The sequence below is a fragment of the Lithobates pipiens genome, unplaced genomic scaffold (genome assembly GCF_037356315.1).
Source record: "Lithobates pipiens isolate NorthernLeopardFrog02 unplaced genomic scaffold, aLitPip1_a1.2 Scaffold_18, whole genome shotgun sequence".
NCBI classification, from domain to species: domain Eukaryota; kingdom Metazoa; phylum Chordata; class Amphibia; order Anura; family Ranidae; genus Lithobates; species Lithobates pipiens.
In genome coordinates, this window is record NW_027507758.1 from 317,956,774 (window position 1) to 317,976,878 (window position 20,105).

General features: G+C 40.3%; 1 protein-coding gene across 1 annotated transcript in view; it reads left to right on the plus strand.

Moving 5' to 3' along the window:
• Nucleotides 1–20,105, plus strand: part of BACH2 (BACH transcriptional regulator 2) — a 367,124-nt gene that overhangs the window by 60,250 nt on the left and 286,769 nt on the right. Inside the window, exon 2 of the mRNA XM_077487244.1 lies at nucleotides 8,504–8,628. The gene's annotated coding sequence lies outside the window, so the exon portion shown is untranslated. The remainder of the gene's footprint in view (nucleotides 1–8,503; nucleotides 8,629–20,105) is intronic.

Genomic DNA, 20,105 nt, shown 5'->3' on the forward strand with positions numbered 1-20,105 from the left:
AATTTAAGAAAAAATAGTTTTAATGCCTGCAAGGTAAAGGCATAATGTTCTAGCACATTATATTAAACTTCCCTTAAAACTAAGCTCTTCCAATGTGGACTCTGGCTCTGTAAATGGCCAGAGCCGCGATGATGTCACTCCCGCGCATGCATGCTGGAGCCTCCTTTACAGCACAGGTGGCCGTTCTTTCAAGAGTGCATGCGCCAGTAATGTCACTGGCTGTATTTACAGTAAATATATCCTAAATGTTGTACATTTAGGAGATTTTTACACTACCTATAGGTAAAAGCAAAATATGAAAGTTTACGTCCACTTTAAAGTCCTGCTAGATCACTTCCTGCTGGCCCTCTTTGAAGGTAAATCGATGTAAAAAGTACCTATACTGTTTAAAAAACAGTAATACGCTGTCTCACCCAGCTCTGCACATGCTCAGTTGCTCTCTATCTTTCAGCACGGAAAATGTAGAGGGCGATCTGTTGACAGCCAAAAGATTTACTACTGCTTAGGGGCTCTGGACATCAGCAAAATGGCAGCCTCTAGCAAAATGAAACCGGAACAATGCTGGAGGCAATTTACAGCACACAGTAATTTTGTATTATTTTAAGTTGTTCGGGGTAAAGTTTGCTTTATTGAGCATTTATATGAAGAGGAATCTGGCCCTAATGGGACAAGCCCCAAAATTGTTGTCATTAGCCATATCAATCAGTTTTCATTTTCAGACATTATTCATCAATGCACAAGAATTGTGTCTCTTATATTACCACTTGTGCATTAGCTGCCAGAGAGTTGCCCCCCTAAAATAGGCCTAATTAGTAAATGTTAATGACTCAACAATTATATTATTTTGTCTAGGTGGTAGTCACTCATCTGGCTTAATTATTGGGTATCTGAATATTATTATTATTTGAAAATTTACATTTTTGATGTTGCTATTGAAAGTCTTCTCCCTTTTCTGTGCATAAATGCCTTCTAAAATATTTTAAAAATCGTAAGAAAACATAACTTACATTTTGACATAGGTGATAATGTCAAAAATAGGATTTTTTTTTGTATTGTGGCTCAATGTGTACATGTTTTACGTATTGGAATGATGGTATAATCACGTTCCGTGTATTATGTATAGAAACTTTCCTTCTGTAACTTGCTACTTTATAAATCTTCTATGGGATGAGATGTTAGAGGAAGGAGCCACATTAGGGATAGATGGCCTATTTAAAAAACAAAAAACAAAAGCACTTTTATGAGCAAGGGTGCCCTATTGGAGATGACAAGCTATAGCAGTGTTTCTTAGCTCCAGATCTCAAGGCACCCCAACAGGTCATGTTTTCAAGATTTAACGGCTGTGGTAATTACTAAAGCAGTGAAACTGATCAAATCACCTGTGCAAGACAATGGGAAGCCTGAAAACCTGACCTGTTGGGGCGCCTTGAGGACTGGAGTTGAGAAACGCTGAGCTACAGAGTGCACCCAAGGCTGGCAAGGGCTGACATTAATCATTGTGAGTTATGAAATCTTTTGGAAAATGGTGATTTGTTTACACTACTTGCAGTAGTCATTTTTAATACCATATAAACATTTCTATTCCAGAAAAAAAAGGGTGTTACCATTTTCTTGCAAATAGTTTCATTTTTAGTATAGCGGTCGCATTATTTTTGTATGGTAGTAGCAGGAGATAATAATGAACCACTTAAAGCAGACCTCTACTGTGATAAGACTCTGCTTACAATGACCACCTCTGCAAAACAGGAATAGAAATGTAAAAAAGCATAAAAGGCCACTGCACTGCACTCCCTTCTGGTCATCCAAGGTAAAAGCTGTAAATGTGCAGTACATCTCTACAATACATGTACAGTTCCCCATTGTTCCTAAATTAGTGCAAGAAATATACCCGTTGATTTGTCAGAAACCCAGTGGGGTCCTGTTTAACCACTTAAGCTTCGGAAGATTTTACTCTCTTCGTGACCACGGCATTATTTGCTATTCAGCACTGCATTATTTTAACTGACAATTGTTGCTCTGTCATGCAACACTGTTCCTAAATTAAATTTATATATTTTTTTTCACAAAAATGGAGCTTTCTTTTGGTGGCATTTGACATCACTTTTGCGCTATAAACAAAGGCCAATTTAGTATTTTTTTTAAACTGTATTTTTATTTTCTGCTATAAAACATATCCAATTTAATTTTATTTTTTTATCGAATTTCATCATAAATTTGTGCCAAAATGTATTCTGTTACATGTCTTTAGTAAGAAAATTCCCAATAAGTGTATATTGGTTTGCATTAACGTTATAGTGTCTACATATTATGGCATCTGCTGCATTGGTGGGCATTGATGAGGCTGCATTGATGGGCACTGGTGAAGCTGCATTAGATGGGCACTGATGGGTTTGCATTGAAAAACCAGGTTGGTATGGATAGTGAGCTGAGCCACTTGACTGGACTTGCCCCCCAGGCCTAAGGCTGCCAGCCTTCCCATGAATTCGAATCACTTGCCCCTTGCAGGTAGGCCCTTAAAATTGCCCTGTGTACACAACAGAATTATGCTGAGCATGGCTCCTCATCATTGCATGGCTTTGTTCTTTGCAGCATTAAAGATACACCCACAAGCACAGGGGGTTTAGAAACTACAGACCTAAAGAGGAGCTACATTTAAAATTACCCCAGTCCATTATAGTTTTCTTTTCAGAAAAGAGGCGATTCAGTTCGCATTGTGCGCTATACAAATATTTCATTCATTCATTCATTCATTCATTCGGTGAATTGTCAAACATACTTGATATTTATACAGTCATCATTTGTGTCTATCTTTACTGCATAACTAAGGCTACTTTCACACTGGGGCATTGGGGACGTCGGCGTTAAAGCACCGCTATTTTTAGTGGCGCTTTACTGTAATTTTAGCAGGGTCTATTCAGTCGAGAGGGTTAAAACCACCCACAAAGCATTGCTGCAGCGGCACTTTGCCGGTGGTTCGGCGGCGCTGCCCATTGATTTCAGTGGTCAGGGGCACTTTAGGAGTGGTGTGTACAGCGCTGCAAAGCACAGCTCCAGTGTGAAACCACTCGGACACAGTGAGAGGAGAGGCTCTTTAAAGGCACTATGCAGGCACTATTTTTAGCACTATAGCACCTGTAAAGGGCCTCAGTATGAAAGCAGCCTAAGACTCAAAATTTCCACAGAATAAAAATGATTTCCAAGGGGGTGTACCGTACAGTACATGCATAACCTGTGTACTCATAAACTGAGATCTGATCCAGTATACAATGTATATCACAGACTACACACCCATATTATGATGCTGAGAACATAATAACGTGTATGTGGGGCCATAGGTAGCAGATTGCATTACTCCTTAATACTCTGAATATTACTGAAGCATACAATTGTGTAATGGAGCATAATAAGTGAAGGAGTCTTCTAAGTAACCGTATGTTTGTATGTAAATGTAGGCTCAGCGTCTGTCAACTCCAGGTGGTGTTTTGCTGAACAGCAAATGACTATATTATGAAGTATATTTCTAACTAAAGTATTGGATGTTTTGCCTTCACAATCCACATGCATTTACCTTTCATAGTTAAAATAACATATACTGTTAGTGGTTACTTTATTAGATATCTCTATCTAGTACCTGCTTTTGCCTGCAGGATTGCTGTGTTGATTTAGCAGTCTATCAATCATGTCATAGTCAATGTTACTTATTTCATGCAGTTACCCGTTCTAATATTTGGTCAAATAACCTGTGATCGTATCTTCCAACTGTAACTATTATGTTGCAGCTGCACAATTTAGTTTAGTTTTTTTTTGGCAATTTGTGTTAACCTCCCTAGCGGTAATCCCGAGTCTGGCTCGGGTTGGGAATTTCATTACAATAGCGGTAACCCCGAGCCAGACTCGGGCTTGCACCGCTCGATGCAGGGGAGGACACAGGGATCGTTACTTACCTTGTCCCCTGGATCCAGCGATGTCCGCCGCGCTGTGTGATCGAGTTGTCCTCCGCTCGATTCACAGTGCCGAATGCCGCCGAGCTCCGTTCCCTGCGGCGTTACGACGCACGGGAGCGGAGAACGGCGGCAAATTCAAAAAAGTAAAAGTACACAAAACACACACAGCACTGTAATCTTACAGATTACAGTGCTGTAGTAAAAAATACACACCCCCTTTGTCCCTAGTGGTTTGTGCAATGCCCTGCATGCACTTTTATATTATAAATACAGTTTTTTACTGCTTGGAATTTGGAGATTGTCCATAGCAACCAAAACATGTCCCTTTTTCAGTTTTTTTGGGATTTGATTACATTATTGAATAATTTTTATTATTCTTTATTATATTTTAAACTTTATCATACCATGGATGTCCGCTAGACTCTGGTTTGAAGAGATTTCAGAGCGTTATTCCTAAGAATTACAGGACTACAAAATAAAAGCCAGATTTCCATGCAAAATAATTGTACCGCTTTCAGCACCTTATTCCAGACTGAATCATACCGCCAGGGAGGTTAAGGAATGGAGCACCTAGTGAAGTGGCCGCTAGTTATAGAATAGGAGTACCAACAACAAATCGTACTCTGTTAGGTGGGAATTCTCGCCATTAATTTTAGCACATTAAAAAGATGTTGGGTCTAAAAAAACATCAGATAGGCATTTCTACTTTTTGTATGGGATATCAGTATTGGCAAAATGGTAATTAACTTCACATTGCCTGCTCCCTGAAATCCATCTTGTGAGTCGGCCATACTTTTTGTTAAAACAGAAAATTGGGTTGCTTTTTGAAACTCTGTGTCTTTTTTATTTTAGATACTGCTTTATAACTAAAGCCAAAATGTTTATTTTCAGTTTGAAGTAGATATTTTATTTTTATTTTTTCATTTGCACTCTGTTAATTTTTCCTTTGCTTTTTTATTTTTCACTTATAGCTTTTAGAGTTTGTAAATGACCCCCCATACCATATATTTTGTGAAAGCACATGACGAATAGAATAAAAAGAAAGTGCTGCTGATTTCTAAGGCCCCACAATATTTGTGCAAATGTTTATCAAAACAATATTTTTGCTAAAAATCCACAAAAATCATGATTAGCAGATAAATACACCGCAAATTTTACAAAATTGCTACTAAATATAAAAGCTTAACCTGTATTGAGTTAATAAATAACAAATATTTGTAACTTTTAAATCGTGCCTTTTTTCAAAATGGTGAAAATTGAACAGACGCAAAAGTGTAAATATCCAAATTTCTGTAAAAATACTGAAGGCTTTCATTTTTCCCTTACAGCTTTAAGAATTTGTGAAAGACCCCCAAAACCATATGTTTTCTGAAAGCGTATGAGCTCTAGAATAAAAAGAAGGTGCTACTGATTTTTTTTAGCCCCTGCAGTATTTGCGCAAATGTTTGTCAAACCAAAATATTCTGCTCGGAGCGGCTATGGATTGAGGGTGCGGGGGCAGCATGGGGGGTTATCTGAGTCATGGGGGGGGGGACATCTGGATTCCCCCCAAGCCCCATGCAGCACCTGAAGCTGGTGGGAGTAGAAGAAGAGGGAAGCTGGCTAATGATGGTAGCTGCAGGGGATGGGTTTTGCCATGGGGTCGGATTTGGTTTGGGGGAGTAATCAGTGCTGGGGGGGGAAGAAGGGGGTTGAAGGACATAGTAAAGGAGTATGGGGGGAGTAGTTTTAGGTGGAAGTTAGGTGGAAGTTAGTGGCAGGAGGTGGAGAGGCAGAGGACAAGGAAGCGGCGGCATGGGTGGGGGCGGTCACATTAGAGGTTAATAACCCTGATCAGCTGGTTGTAATTCACCGATTAGGGTTAAAGACTTGTTCATCAGAGTCTGCTGAACAGTTCTGTTATAAGTTTATGGTCATTGAAGTGACAATGAGCTTATAGCAGAGGGAGAAATGAGGTCTGTACAGACTTGGCAACCTGCGGGCACTTCTGTAGGTCGCACAGCATATGGACCTGGTAGTGAAAGGGTTAAAGGGAATGTATAGTGTTTTTCTTTGTTATGGACTAAACTAAAATAATACATTTTTTTACACATATACAAGTACAATTTCAGCCACTCTTGGTTTACAGAGGGACTATCCTTCGCTCCTGACAGCTGACCAAAATAGCAGGGACAGAAAGTAGGGAAAATATGTACTACTGGCATGGCAGGGGACAGAAAAGAAGGGGAGTATGCAGTGCTGGGAATGGAATGGCAAGGGACAGGAAAAAAGGGACGTGCGCAGTGCTGGGGATGTGATGGTTGGATACAAAAAGGACACCAGGGACAGAGGTAAACCTGTTGACTTACCTTGGGTAGGCAAAGCACAGTTTTACCTAAAGGCTGGCACACATGGACATTTTTTTTTCTAGTATGAATGTACAACTAAAATTGCCTGTGACTGCCCTTGATTAATTGCTAGTGATCACTGCACATGCAGTTGCATGTAGTAACAAATGATTACAAAATCTGGAGCAGCATGCTGTAATTGGGGATTATTTACTAGCACATGCTACACTCCATTGTTCCTTATATGTAACAATCACTATCACTTAATTTTAAAGTAATGATCATTTTACCAAAGAAATCGCCTGCATGCGTTTATCCTAAGTGTGATTAACAATAATTATTCACTCCCACAGATAATTTAAGCACTATGAAGATGACATTGTAAGCAAATCTGCTTGTCAGTAATTTTAATCAGAGCTGTACAGGCAGCCCCCAAGGTACGAACACCCGAGTTACGGACGGCCTCAAATGCCGGCCACTTGTGCTCCACGCTGGTCCTGGATACTTCCGAGCACCTCTGGACACATCCCACACTGCGGTACTACATGTACTGTATGGCCAGAAGAGCCCCAGATAATATAACAAGTGCCCGGAACATCCTACATCCATGCACAGGCGGAAGTTACACTTACAAATCCAGTGTTCTGACTTACCGACAAATTCCACTTAGAACAAACCTACAGTCCTTATTGTGTTAGTAACTCGGGGACTGCCTGTATTCTGCATGATAAGGCTTTTTTTAAATGCTGAAAATAGTATATTACAGCTTGGTTATTCTATATAAATAAATTATAAGGCCCTTTGGTCTACTGAAACTGTAACTAACTTAAGCACACCCATTTAGAATTAAAATGTGCCTAAAAATGAATGTAAAATATCATCACATAAAACAGACACATGTACTTCTAGATTATAAGTATGAACTAAAATGTAATGTTTTGTGATTACATTTTTTTGTTCCTGACATTAGAATGACTGCTGTTTAACTATTTTACATCAGTACTTTTGGAGGATAAAAGATTTAGTTGATAAAAATAAGGAACATTTGGATATTACCGTAATAACATTTAGAATTTGTTAAACATCAATGAAAATATCTTCATCTACTATTTGGTAATATTACATCTAATTGGAGACATAGAAAATGGTTATCTTTGCACAACCGCCTACTCACCGTCATTTTCAGCATTTCTCCAAGTGTTGGATTTGTGTGTTAACATGCTGGATGCCATGGCAACAGCTACCTGCTCAGTAGACGGCCATAGTCATCTCCATGCAGATTCCTACCTTTTTATCGTGCTTTGGCAATGTGAACAGTCTACAGGAAAGCGTCTGTGCTCATGTTAATTCAAGTATATTTAGAGGAATGAGCTCTCATCAACTCTGAATTAATTTTTGCACATTTTTCCAAGTCTTATTAGGGATGTCATTCACAAAGATCAGCATAAGGTAAAAATTGTAAGCAAAACGAGCATGTCGTTTCAAAATACATTTTTAAGAGAATATAGTGTATTCTGAATGTTTCCAGGGTTCCTCCCTTTTGCCCCCTGCGTTGTTCTGCTTTGATGCCAATAGTGTTGGCATAGCTGACATGAGGAATTATATGCTAGATCCCATTGGCAGGTAAAGCTGAAGCTGAATTTCAGAATCCTGGAGCACATGGGCAGCAAATGATTTATTTTGCTCTGAATTGTCTTATAGAAATAAATAAAATCTTCTTTAGTGGGGACAAATGCTGATTGACTGGCTGTCATACTTATCCAGTAGCTCTGATCTGTTCGAGTCACTGGCTGGAAAAAGCATGCAGGCCAGAAATTCTGACTTTTTTTCTGCATGCTTGTTCCTGCTCAGTGATGTACAAGGTATTAAAAGCAAGAGACATGCAGATATCTAATGAAGGAAGCCATATAGTTTATATAAAGTAAACTGCTCAGTACATCGTCCTCTTTTTATTATTGATGATTATTGAAAATCTGTCCTTACCTTTTTTTTTTGTTTTGTTTTGTTCTTTTGTTTTTTAAAACTATAAAATGTTGGATTTTCTAGTAGTCACCAGGACAAAAATAGATGATTACTCTACTAAAATATTCTATTTCTACAGCAATAAAAACGTCAAAAAAAAAAGTTTTGGCTGCACTTTCTCTCTAAAATAAAATATAAAATAAAATATAGCTCTTCAATGTGCATTTAGAAATATAGGCACTGATGCTTAAATATTATTTCTATTAACAGGTGATTGATGTTTGGTGGTAAAGTGACATTTGGACAAGGAGGATTTCTTCGGCAAGCAGACAACGGATTGACAGCACTGTACAAACGGTGTTCTAATAAATGACTACATTGTGGAACAACTTCAGGTAAATTTAAGAACTGAAGCTTTGCTGCCAATAAGAATATAATCTATTCAAGGGAATCTGTCATAAAGCAATACAACCATACCAGGAGCTCCAGACTTTAGGGTTATTTGCTCACGTCACAGGTTCACACGTGGAATCGCTTCCCTAAAACTAGGATGTGGTTCATGTTTTGGGAATGGCAGCTTTTCATAGATATTTCTCCAACGTATGTATTACTTTAGACCATGCATTTACATCTAAATTATAATTACAATGAAAAAAGAATCCTATCCATCAACAGGAAATTATCAATATAATGCATGTAATACAAAAACTCCAAATGTGTAACTGCAAAAAAAAGTACAGGGGATTGTTGTGATTTTTTTTAATGATAAATAGGATGACCTTTATACCTCTTAAAGCAGGGGTCACAGAAAAATAAAACATAACTATGTATTTACACAAGGATGGTGGGTGGTAGAGTATTTTTCAGGAATTCTTTATGTTCACACATTGTTTGTTATAGTACTGCTACAGCTTTGAATGGAGGGAGTTTGGCAGGCAATCATTTTCACACTGCACTCACACATCAAGATATGATGATGTTTGAAGACTGGCATTCTTCATAACTTTCTGCCATTTACACACAGCAGTCATTGTGTGGCAGACCCCTTAAATTGTTTTACTACTATTGTGACTTGTACTGGTTGAATTTTTTCTTTTTGCAGCGATTGTCCCAAAGAAAAGCTAAATATGTGCAGAAATAAAACAGAACAATAAGAGTCATCTACTGTGATTTCAGGGCTTTTGTATAATCATTGTCAATAAACTGCTTATTCTATGATGCAAAGTTCATTATCTCATAAGAACCAAAAAGATTAGGGTTTGTTTATAAAAAAAATCAGACAAACATGCACCATACTTTTACAAGCCTCACTTTTTACATGTGTTTGAGACATGTTTAAGATTTCAATTGTCTGACCTCAGAATGCGCACACTGCATTTAGGGGAAAATGTTAGAAACTGGGCAGCTGAGAGCGCTAGCTGACCCCTGACATGAGTCGAAGCATCGGGTTCTGGCAAAATAAGAAATGCAATAAAATGAGCAAATATAAAAACTATAAAGGGAATCTGTCTTGGGGAAAAAAAACCTGTAAAAAGGTTATAAAATTTAGTTGTTAAAAATTTGTAAACGATCCACGCAATCACTGTACATAAAAATGATAAAACTGTGTACTAATGTGAATAATAGAAATATAATCCAAAATGTTGCATGCTATAGCACTTCAACTGTGATTTCGCCTCACATAAATAAACTTTAATGTGCTTAATAAACCAATGTGTAATACATTTTTTATTACACATTGGTTGTTGGAGCACAGTGAAAAGGGCTTGCTTATGGATATTTGTTGAAATCTAAATGCTGCCCCGCACTATTATCATTAAGAACAATACTTACCTGTCCTGTTGCCTGGGTTGGACCTTTCTTACCCTGGCATCCAAAACCGTTCCTGGAGATTCTATCTGCAGCCTCTACATCACTAACAGGACACAGTAGTTCTGTAGCAGAGGAACCACAGAATGAGGGATGCAACACCCCTGAAGTGTGTCAAATACTTAAAGGGGTTGTAAAGGTTTGTTTTTTATTTTCTAAATGGGCTCCTTTAAGCTAGTGCATTGTTGGTTCACTTACCTTTTCCTTCGATTTCCCTTCTAAATGTTTTTTTTTCTTTGTTTTCTTTGCCTGAATTTCTCACTTCCTGTTCCTCCTCAGTAAGCTGTCCAGTAAGCTGTTCTGGCTGACTAAACACCTCTCGGATGATGGTGTGAAGTTTACTGAGGAGAAACAGGAAGTGAGAAATTCAGACAAAGAAAAAAAACATTTAGAAGGGAAATCAAAGGAAAAGGTAAGTGAACCAACAATGCACTAGCTTAAAGGAACCTATTTAGAAAATAAAAAAGGAAGCTTTACATCCCCTTTAAAGTGACTGTAAAGTCACTATGTCACTATGTGACTTTACATGTATCCCCTTCGGGCATTCTGCCATCCACTACAGTGGGGTTTGTTTTTTTTTAAATGAAAAGGCTAGATACCTTTTTTCACACCACTTTCACTCCACTGCTCTACTGACTTACGCTGTCCACTTTTAAGGTAGGCCACGTTAATATTTTTACAACGTTTGTTTTATAGTTTTTTAAAGTTTTCCTAATTTAGTTTAGTTTGTTTAAAAAAAGGATTCCACACCCCAGTGATCTTTGATCTCTTTTTATGTTGTTCAGGTAGATCTCCACCTATCTGGTCCAGAGTATTCAAACGAATTGGAGAGGTGATGTCAAAATGTGGACAGCTTCCCCAAAATCTTTTGAATTACCCTTTTAATATGTAAATAAAGATCTGAAATAACACTTTAGGCTCTTGGAGTATCTTGGCGTGTGGTGGAAGCAACAGGTGGTAGTGTGTGTGTGTGTGTGTGTGTGTGGGGGGGGGGGGGTAGATCATCTTTTGCATTGGGGCCATCAAAAAAACCTGGAAGCTGATTGGCATAAGATTTTGTATGCTCCACTTTTAGTAAATCAACACCGCTGCGTCTATGTCTACTAAGACAGAGAGGCCAGCAACTTTCTTACTTGTTGTGCATACAGATGTAGCTCAGGGCAGGTTCTGTGTAGGGTACAGGCACTGATTGGGTGATTGGGGAGAGGGAAGGAAGAGGACCTCCCATAATTGAGATTTTAGGTCTGATGATGCTAGATACTCCCCATAGTGGTGATCTTTCAGTGTGGAGAGGGTTAGGCCCTGTGACTGTAAAGGATCACGCCACTAACTTTTCCCCACCATCCCCCTTCCTATCACTACATCCGTTCATTCATAGGCATTTTGTGAGTGGCCAAATGAGATCATGTCATTCATCTACCCCTTCTCCATTTTTGGCCCAACATCATAAGTGTTAGTGGGCGTAACTTTTTTTAAGCATTTCTGTTTATACCCAGTAACACAGAGTATGTTGATGACACTTCCTGTTACACTGATGTTTATAATTATTTAATTAATGATCAATGTATTTCTGATTTGAAAAGATCTGGGTTTATTATCTGAGCTTAGAAGAGGATCTTACTCTTTCTTACCCTTACTCTTTTTTTATTTTAATTTAAAATAACAAACACGTTATACTTGCTCTGTGCAATAGTTTCCACAGAGCAGCCCCAATCTTCCTCTTCTGGAGTCCTCCGCCGGTGCTCCTGGCTCCACCCCCCTGCCTATTTCTTTTTTAATTTACATAATCTTTATTTATTTTCATAATAATTTTTCCATTAACAAACTTTATACAGTTAAACACTCCGTTTTCCACATTGACAATTCCCTCCCCCTCTCCCCCCCCCCCCTTCACGTACATAACAGGAAGAAGCAGTGGGCCCCTCATGCACAGACTGTGACCGTGCTACTCTCTATACCTCTAACTTCTTATCACCTATACCAAAAGTTCTCTCTCTCCTTCCTCCCCCCAGTCCCCATTCACTCCAAGTCTTTATACTGTGTATCCCAACCTATCTAACCATGGTTTCCACATTTTATTAAATTCCCTAAGATTCCCTCTCCTTACATATACTACCTTTTCCTTCCAGATCGTCTCTGTAATTAGTTGTCTCCACTCCGCTACCGACGGGGGTTTTTTTTGCCTGCCACCTTTGCGCTATTAGCTTCCTTGCCTGGAACATACATCTCATTACTGCTTTATTTATACAGGCCGGCCCTCTTATTCCCTCATTCAGGCCCAGTAAGCACATTCTGGGGTTCCCATCAACCGACACTCCAAATGTTTCGTTCAGATCAGCAATAACTTCTGACCAGTAACGGAACAGTTTAGGGCACCTCCAGAACATGTGCATCAGATCCCCTGTCGCCTGACATCTCGGCCATCCGTCATCTTCCCTTCGCCTAAACCTGTATAGCCTCTTCGGTGTATAATAGGCTCTATGTAGCAGCATCAGATGTGACACCCTCTGGGCTGGCGAGACAGATATCAAATGTCCCCCCTCCAGTATCCTCATCCACTGCTCATCTGAGAATGTTCCTACTTCCTCCTCCCATTTTATTTTACCTTTAAGTTTCTCTGGGATTTCTATGCTCCCTTCGCAAATATATGGATATATTTCTGCTATAAACCCTCTTGCGCTATCTTCAGATTTTATTCTATTATAAATGGGGGATTTGCTCCACACTGGCCCCGGTGTACCAAATTGTTTCGATAATGCGTGTCTGATTTGTAAATATTTATAAAACGAATGTTTAGGTAGATCATATTCCATTCTCAGTGTATTAAATGTCCCCTGCCTATTTCAAGTCACTTACATATGGGGGCACTCGTGCATGCTCGCTCCCGAGGTCTGTCCTGCATGGTCATAAGACACACAGAGCAGGGCTCGGCCCGCCCCCTGCTCCCTCATCATTGTCTCTGATTAACAACAACAGGAGCCAGTGGCTCCTGCTGCTGTATCTGAGCCAATGAGAAGCAAGAGAGCCTTGGCTCTTGTGCACATTGTTGGATCGAAATCGGGCTAAGGTATGTATTTGGGGGGGGGGGGGGGCTGCAGGAGAAGCTGCATGCTGAAGGTTATTTACCTTTCTGCATAGAATGCAGTCTCATTCATTCATTCATTTCTGTAGACTTCAACACATCATTACTTTTAAACTTAAACTTTGTTTTAATGACGAGCACAGTGAAGATTTATAATGGATGTTCAAAGCAGTTTCCAGGTTAAACCAACTGTAAATATTTCCGTAGCCTTCCAGGTAATAAACGCTGAGCATGTCTTTCTGCCACTTTCTATTAATAGACTTATTAAATAAGGCAAACCAGCCAGACCGTGACCACCATTGGTCTTATTATGCTAAACTGATGAATTGAGAAATGTGAGTGGCAGCAATGAATTTACTATTCTGCACAGCTTGCTTAACTGTCTGTACTATGAAGTTTGTATTTGTGTCTGCAGCCTTTGCAAACATATGCTAATATGACAGGTAACCTACGCTAAAGAATTTTTTCTCTTTCAAGTAGAATGGGCTGCAGTCTACCAGAGGCTGTGTTTAAACCCTGTTCTGCTCATGAATCAACTGCTCCTGAAAAGGGGGCTGCTTATTCTGTGCAGTGTAGGGCAGCCCACCTTTCTCCAAACCATCCTCTTTAGTGGTCACCTGGAGTCCAGAAAAGCAGGACGTATAGGTGGCTTTAACCAAACTACTAAAAACTATTTTGATAAATTTCACCAGCCCTGTTGGCATGGAAAGTTTTTACCAGCCATGTTTTTCAGAGGCATAGACAATGTAAAAATGCATAATTCATGGTGAAAGTTCACATGTGACAGAGTGACAGTGCAGAAAAATAAATATGGAAACATGGCATTGTTGCCTTTTGATAGAAAGTTTATAACCAGGAAGCTTCATGGCAGGATTACCAGCTGAGGGTTTAAAAATATTATAAATGGATTTTGAAATTGCATGTTAAAATATAGGGAAACCCAATCACTAAAATCTTTTATAACCTTTAAAGGCGTTATAAACCTTCCTACCTGCACCTTGTGTTTTTTTTACACCTGCATAGGATGTGCATTGATCATATAGCTTTATGGTGTGATTTGTTGCCTTGTATGCACAGGCTATAGTACAGAAAATCTTCACATTGCTTTCTCAGCAATTGATGCTTATGTAGAAGCATGGGACTGCACAGGTTAATGTATGATCGCTGTCTGTAGTTTAAGAACTGACACTTCCTATGAAGAAACTATATACCCCACAATCACTAGGTCTCTTATTCTAATATTAGTGCAGAAAAAGCTAATTAGTTCTGACAGACACAAGCAGGTAGAGCGTTCAGACACACAACGAGCCCATCATGCAGATGGAAGATAGTTTTATTACATTAGCGCTCCCGCATTTGTAATGCGACACAGAGCGGATGGATGAAATGGATGCTGTTACCCGAAACAGGAAGTGTCTTGTCCCTTTGGTGATTAGAGACAGGCTAGCTGTAACAAGCCATGGACTTAAGGGAATTGATTAGCCATGATGCTACAAACTACAGCCACGATATGTGAGCCCATCATTACAGATAGCAGAAGGAACATAACAATACTAATCTCTAGTTACAATAACAAAAACACTTTCTTTTTTTTTTTTTTGAGGTGCAGGCAGTGGGTACCTGATTTTGATAGTACCTGCTCACACTTCCCACCCTCCTCCCCCTGCCTGTAGCCTCTTTGGACATGTCACAGTTCACAAGAGGCTGTGGGGCCATTCACAGGGAGCAGCACATGCGTAGTGGAGAGCCGTCTGTGAAGCTGTCACAGTTGGCTTCCCACAGTTAGCGTGGCGATATCAGGAACCAGAAGCCTGGCAAAGACTTAGCCCGGGCGAGGACAGTGCTGGATCCCTGGACAGGTAAGTGTACAGCAGCTACAGTATTTGGGGAGACTGAAGAACCCCTTTTCATTATTGGTGCAAACCTAGAAATCCCACAGAAAAAAAAAAACTAACATTTCAGTGTTTTATATTTGTTTACTGGAGCCTTTTATGTTCCCATATTAAAAATGTAGCTTAAAAACCTGGAAGGATGGTTATATTATAATCCATAAATAATGTACATAAGTGCAAAATGGGTTAGGATGAGAAATAGCTATAGGGCAAACAAGTAGAGTTCCTGGGAGTGTGCTGTAGATTGATAGATGACTCTCTAGGATTCCCCTTTGCGGCTAATGGCTCAGTGGTTAGTGACTCAAGATATTGAACTTACTGCTGTGACTCAGGCTCAAACAACGTGTTGTATACTGTGGCATGTGCCTCACGCTGCATTCTTTTTCCTATCATAGCCTCCCATTAAAAGCACACGAGCACATGAGAAAAACAGCTTGTTTCTAGGGGACTGCGAGTTTTTTTACTGTTAATTACCTGCACTTGCTGTTATTAGATTCGCTTTCGATTGCTGTTGGGCATAAAATAAAATCTGCGTCTGCTGTGGTTTAATTGCCAAAGTGTGCTAGGGCTCTGGAGATGAGTGTATTTACAGAGAATTTCTTATTGCTATGTCTGCTTGGCATGCACAGAACCATTGTGGTAAAGCATTAAATGAACAGCTGCACAACACTTTCTTAAGAATATACAGTATATTACACAGGGTTGGTAGCTTTTTTTTTTTTTTTAATGGAATACTAAAAGGTCAGTTAGTCTTTAAAAGGGAAGAAGACTATGCAGCAGGTTAAGGCAGAATGTTTGCTAAATTTACAGGAAGGTTTGTGGCTTAAAAGGTAAGAAATGCAAACCTTATACTTTTTCTTGCAGCACCTCTGAAGATGAAAAGCGGTATTGCAGCTTGTCCATTCATTTATATTAACCCCCCCAGCGGTAATCCTGAGTCTGGCTCGGGTTAGGATTTTACTGATAGGAGCGGTAACCCCGAGCCAGACTCGGGATCGCTTCTCTGGATGCAGGGGAGGACACAATGAGAGTTACTTACCTTGTCCTCCGAGCTGTGTGATCGAGCTGTCCTCCGCTCGATTCACAGTGCCGAATGCCACCAAGCTCCGTTCCCTCCGACGTTACGGCGCACGAGAGCGGAGAACGGCGGCAAATTAAAAAAAGTAAAAGTACACAAAACACAAACAGCACTGTAATCTTACAGATTACAGTACTGTATTACAAAATTACACACCCCCTTTGTCCCTAGTGGTCTGTGCAGTGCCCTGCATGCACTTTTATATTATAAATACAGTTTTTTCTACCTGGAATTTAGAGATTGGCCATAGCAACCAAAAAGTGTCCCTTTTTCAGTGTTTTAGGATTTGATTACATTATTGAATATTTTTTATTATTCTTTATTATATTATAAACTTTATCATACCCGGATGTCTGCTAGACTCTGGTTTGAACATATTTAAGTGAGTTATTCCTAAGGCCGCGTACACACGGGCGGATTGTCTGCCCAACTAATTTCGTCAGACAATCCGACAGACAGTCCGTCCAACATTTGAATGAACGGACTTGACCACACACGATGAACAGACAGTCCGCTGAAAGCTTGCGCGATGACGTGTACAGCACGTACGACGGGACTAGAAATTCGACGTCCAATACACTGCAATGCAACCTTCGGCCGTGCAAATCCTTTCTGAGCATGCGCCATACTTAGTCCGTCCAACTTGCCTACACACGAGCGGACTGTCCGCTGAAACCAAGTTTGGACGGACAAAACCAAGTTTGGACGGACAAAATTACGGAAATTCCGAAAGACTTAGTCCGCCAGACTGTCCGCTGAAAAAGTCAGCTGAAGCCCACACACGAGCGGATTGTCCGCTGAAACACGGTTCAGCGGACTAAGTTGGACAGACAATCCGCCCGTGTGTACGCGGCCTTAGAATTACAGGACTACAATATAAGACGCCAAATTTCCATGCAAAATAATTGTACCGCTTTCAGCACCTAAATCCAGTCTGAATCATACTGCCAGGGAGGTTAAGTATATTTTCTGCTGCAGGGTGGATTAAACTTTACAGGCACATTATAAACAACATTTTTCATTTATTTATTTTTTTAACAATCTTTTTTATTAAAGGTTTCAAAGATTGACATTCCACATAAGCATATACATACGTAGTGAAACCATAAAGAGGATTACATATCTCGTACAAATTCGTAAAAGTGTAAATTATGAGATACCAAAATAAAACAAAACCAGAAATGCCTTCTCTTATATCAATGTTATATCCCAATGGGCGGGTTGATAGGTAATCATATAAATGCAACAAATGGGTGAGACAACGGCAGAATTTCAGACAAGTCACAGCAGAATTATCAGATATAATCAAGAAACAGTGTGATGACGTCTTCTAAATTTGTCCCATAATGCCCATTTTCGAAGAAAGGATTTTAATCTGTCTTCCTGAAACGCTACAGTTTTTTCATATTCAAACGAGTGGTCAACTAGGGTCACAACTTCTGAAACTAAAGGAGATGCATTCGACTTCCATTTTCTTGTAATGCTTAGCCGAGCAGCAAATAATATATATGTCACTAATGTGCGTTCTGGGATAGGGTATATATCCAAGTCTACCCCCAGGAGAGCTTGTTCTATTCTAAGGGGATTCAAAATTCCTGTCAGTTTAGCTATCATCTTGCTTATTTCTCTCCAGAAGCTTCGTAAGGATATGCAGAACCAAAAAATATGCGTCAGCAACATTTTTCATTTTAAGTGCAGTAATTTACTTGCATGTTCGGTGCCGGGACAAGGTCATCTATAGCCCAGGGTGAAAATGCCTAACTGCGCCCCCCCTTCCTCCCAAGATGTATGAGCATTATGTGTTGGCAAAATTCTCCCCACAAAAACACTCTTCCCTAAGCATAAATTCCCCCTCCTCCAAGTTCAGACCCGCCCCCCTTCTGAAATCCCTCCTCTCAGCACAAATCTTTGCCCCTGAGTCCCCCTGGCTCAAATGTCCCCCCCCCCCAAAAACAAAATAAAAAATTTACCCCTCCTAGCACAATTCCTCTACCCCTAACATCTCCCCTCCTAATTTACATCTTCTCTCCCCCATTTCAAAAAATCCTCCGCTCATCAAAAATTCCCCCAAATCCCACCTCTTAACACAAATCTTCTCCCTCCCCCCAACCCCCTCCCAGCACAAAATCCCCCTAAATAATCACTCTTAGCACCCCCCCCCCCCCACATATGATACCACAGTGCCCAGGGCAGCTGTCCCTCCTGCCCAGCCCCTGTCTATACCCTGCGCATGTTTACTTGTTTGGCCCCTTGCACATGGGTGTAATAAGCATAAATGAATATTACAATGCTGGCAAAGAACAATTTTACTTGCCTATACTCGTCTATATGCTTACACACCTTTACTCTCCTATACTTCACATTACTTAGGTCTTTACACACAGGCAAACATCAGACTACTTCAGCTAAAACTTCAGCTAATACATATAAGCAGTGTCCATTCACACACAGGCTTTTAGCAGCATTTAGTGGCAGGAGGTTTTAGAGGATTTTAGAGGCAGGAAAAATGCTTCTGGCTTCTAGGAGAATAAAAAAATGTCCTGTGTTCATGTGGCCTATGCACCCCTGCCAGTGTTAAAGTGAAGTTCCAGTTTGGGGGGAAAAAAATTAAGTTAGCAATTCCGCAATGTCGGCACCCCAAGCCAATTTGTCCATCAGCTTTGGGTGCAGGTGCCGGCATTGCAAGTAAGGGAAACCTGCAGTGAAGCATTCAGGCTCTACAGCTGTTTTCCTACTGTGCATGCTTGAGTCACGCTGCACTTTGTGAATGGTCCCACCATTTTCTGGGACACACACAGGTCCCAGAAGGCAGCAGGGGCAAGGAAGAGGGGCCTGACATGACGTAGATTTCTGTGAGCCGATCTTACTAGGAAGTGGGAGCAGGTACCTGTCAAAACCAGGTACCCGCTCCCCCTTCCCCCCAAAAGTGCCAAATGTGGTAGTGGGAGGTTTTGGGGAGGGTATCAACAAGTGGAGCTTCCCTTTTGGGTGGAGCTCCGCTTTAAATGGTTTGTCTCAATCTGGATCACCAGATGAAAATAAAGGAAAGAAAACAAATGAATCCATCTAAGGAATGGTAGCTGCAATATAGTAAATGTTTGTTTTTGGGTTTAATACCACTTTAACTTATGCTATGTGAATAGGAACATGGAACAATGTAAGTTTTATCCTAATTTGGTTGCAAATGTGTAAATACACTTTAGGGGTAAGGCCTCATTCTCACACACAGGATGGACTCTGTGAAGTAGATCCACCTGCTCAGCGGGAGATCTGTCTGCTGATCCCCACTGAGCAGGTGGATGACAAGTCTGTGTCTGCTCCGCTATGCAAAGTGGACACAGGCACAGCCCACTGTTCTCTGTCGGGCAATCAAATGGAAACAGACTGTCTGTCCGTTTCTATACCACTGTCATTCGATCCCGCTAGTTGGATGGGGACTGAACCTATTTTTTGGCAACTCGGATCAGATTTAGGTGGATGTAAACAGACACGTCTGTTTACATCAGCCTCCCATAGAGAACAGTGGGTGGTCCAATCAGGTCCAGCTGAAAAACAGATGGGCAGGCCCGATTGGTCCACTGGTATGAAAGAGGCCTAATGTTCTTGCACTCCATAGAGAGGTAAACATCTACAGGCAGTTGTATAGAGGCACATGTGCAAAAAAACAGATGGTTTTCAATATTCGCATAGCATGTCTATAAGATGCAGAGAGAATGCGATCAAGTCTGTAGAATATGCTGAATATATCCTGGAGTAAAAACCGCTGCTTCTGTGCCAGAAATGGTTTTATTGTAAATTCCAAGTTGCTGTGTTTGTGCTTTGCTCCCCCCTACAGAACTTTTATATAAAGTTCATTGTTGAAACTCTATCCTTGTTCAGCTATGAAGCTGATGTCATTAATGGTGAATGTCCTTTCTCCACTTTTCAGGGGGAGAGCGGGCGTATTTTTTT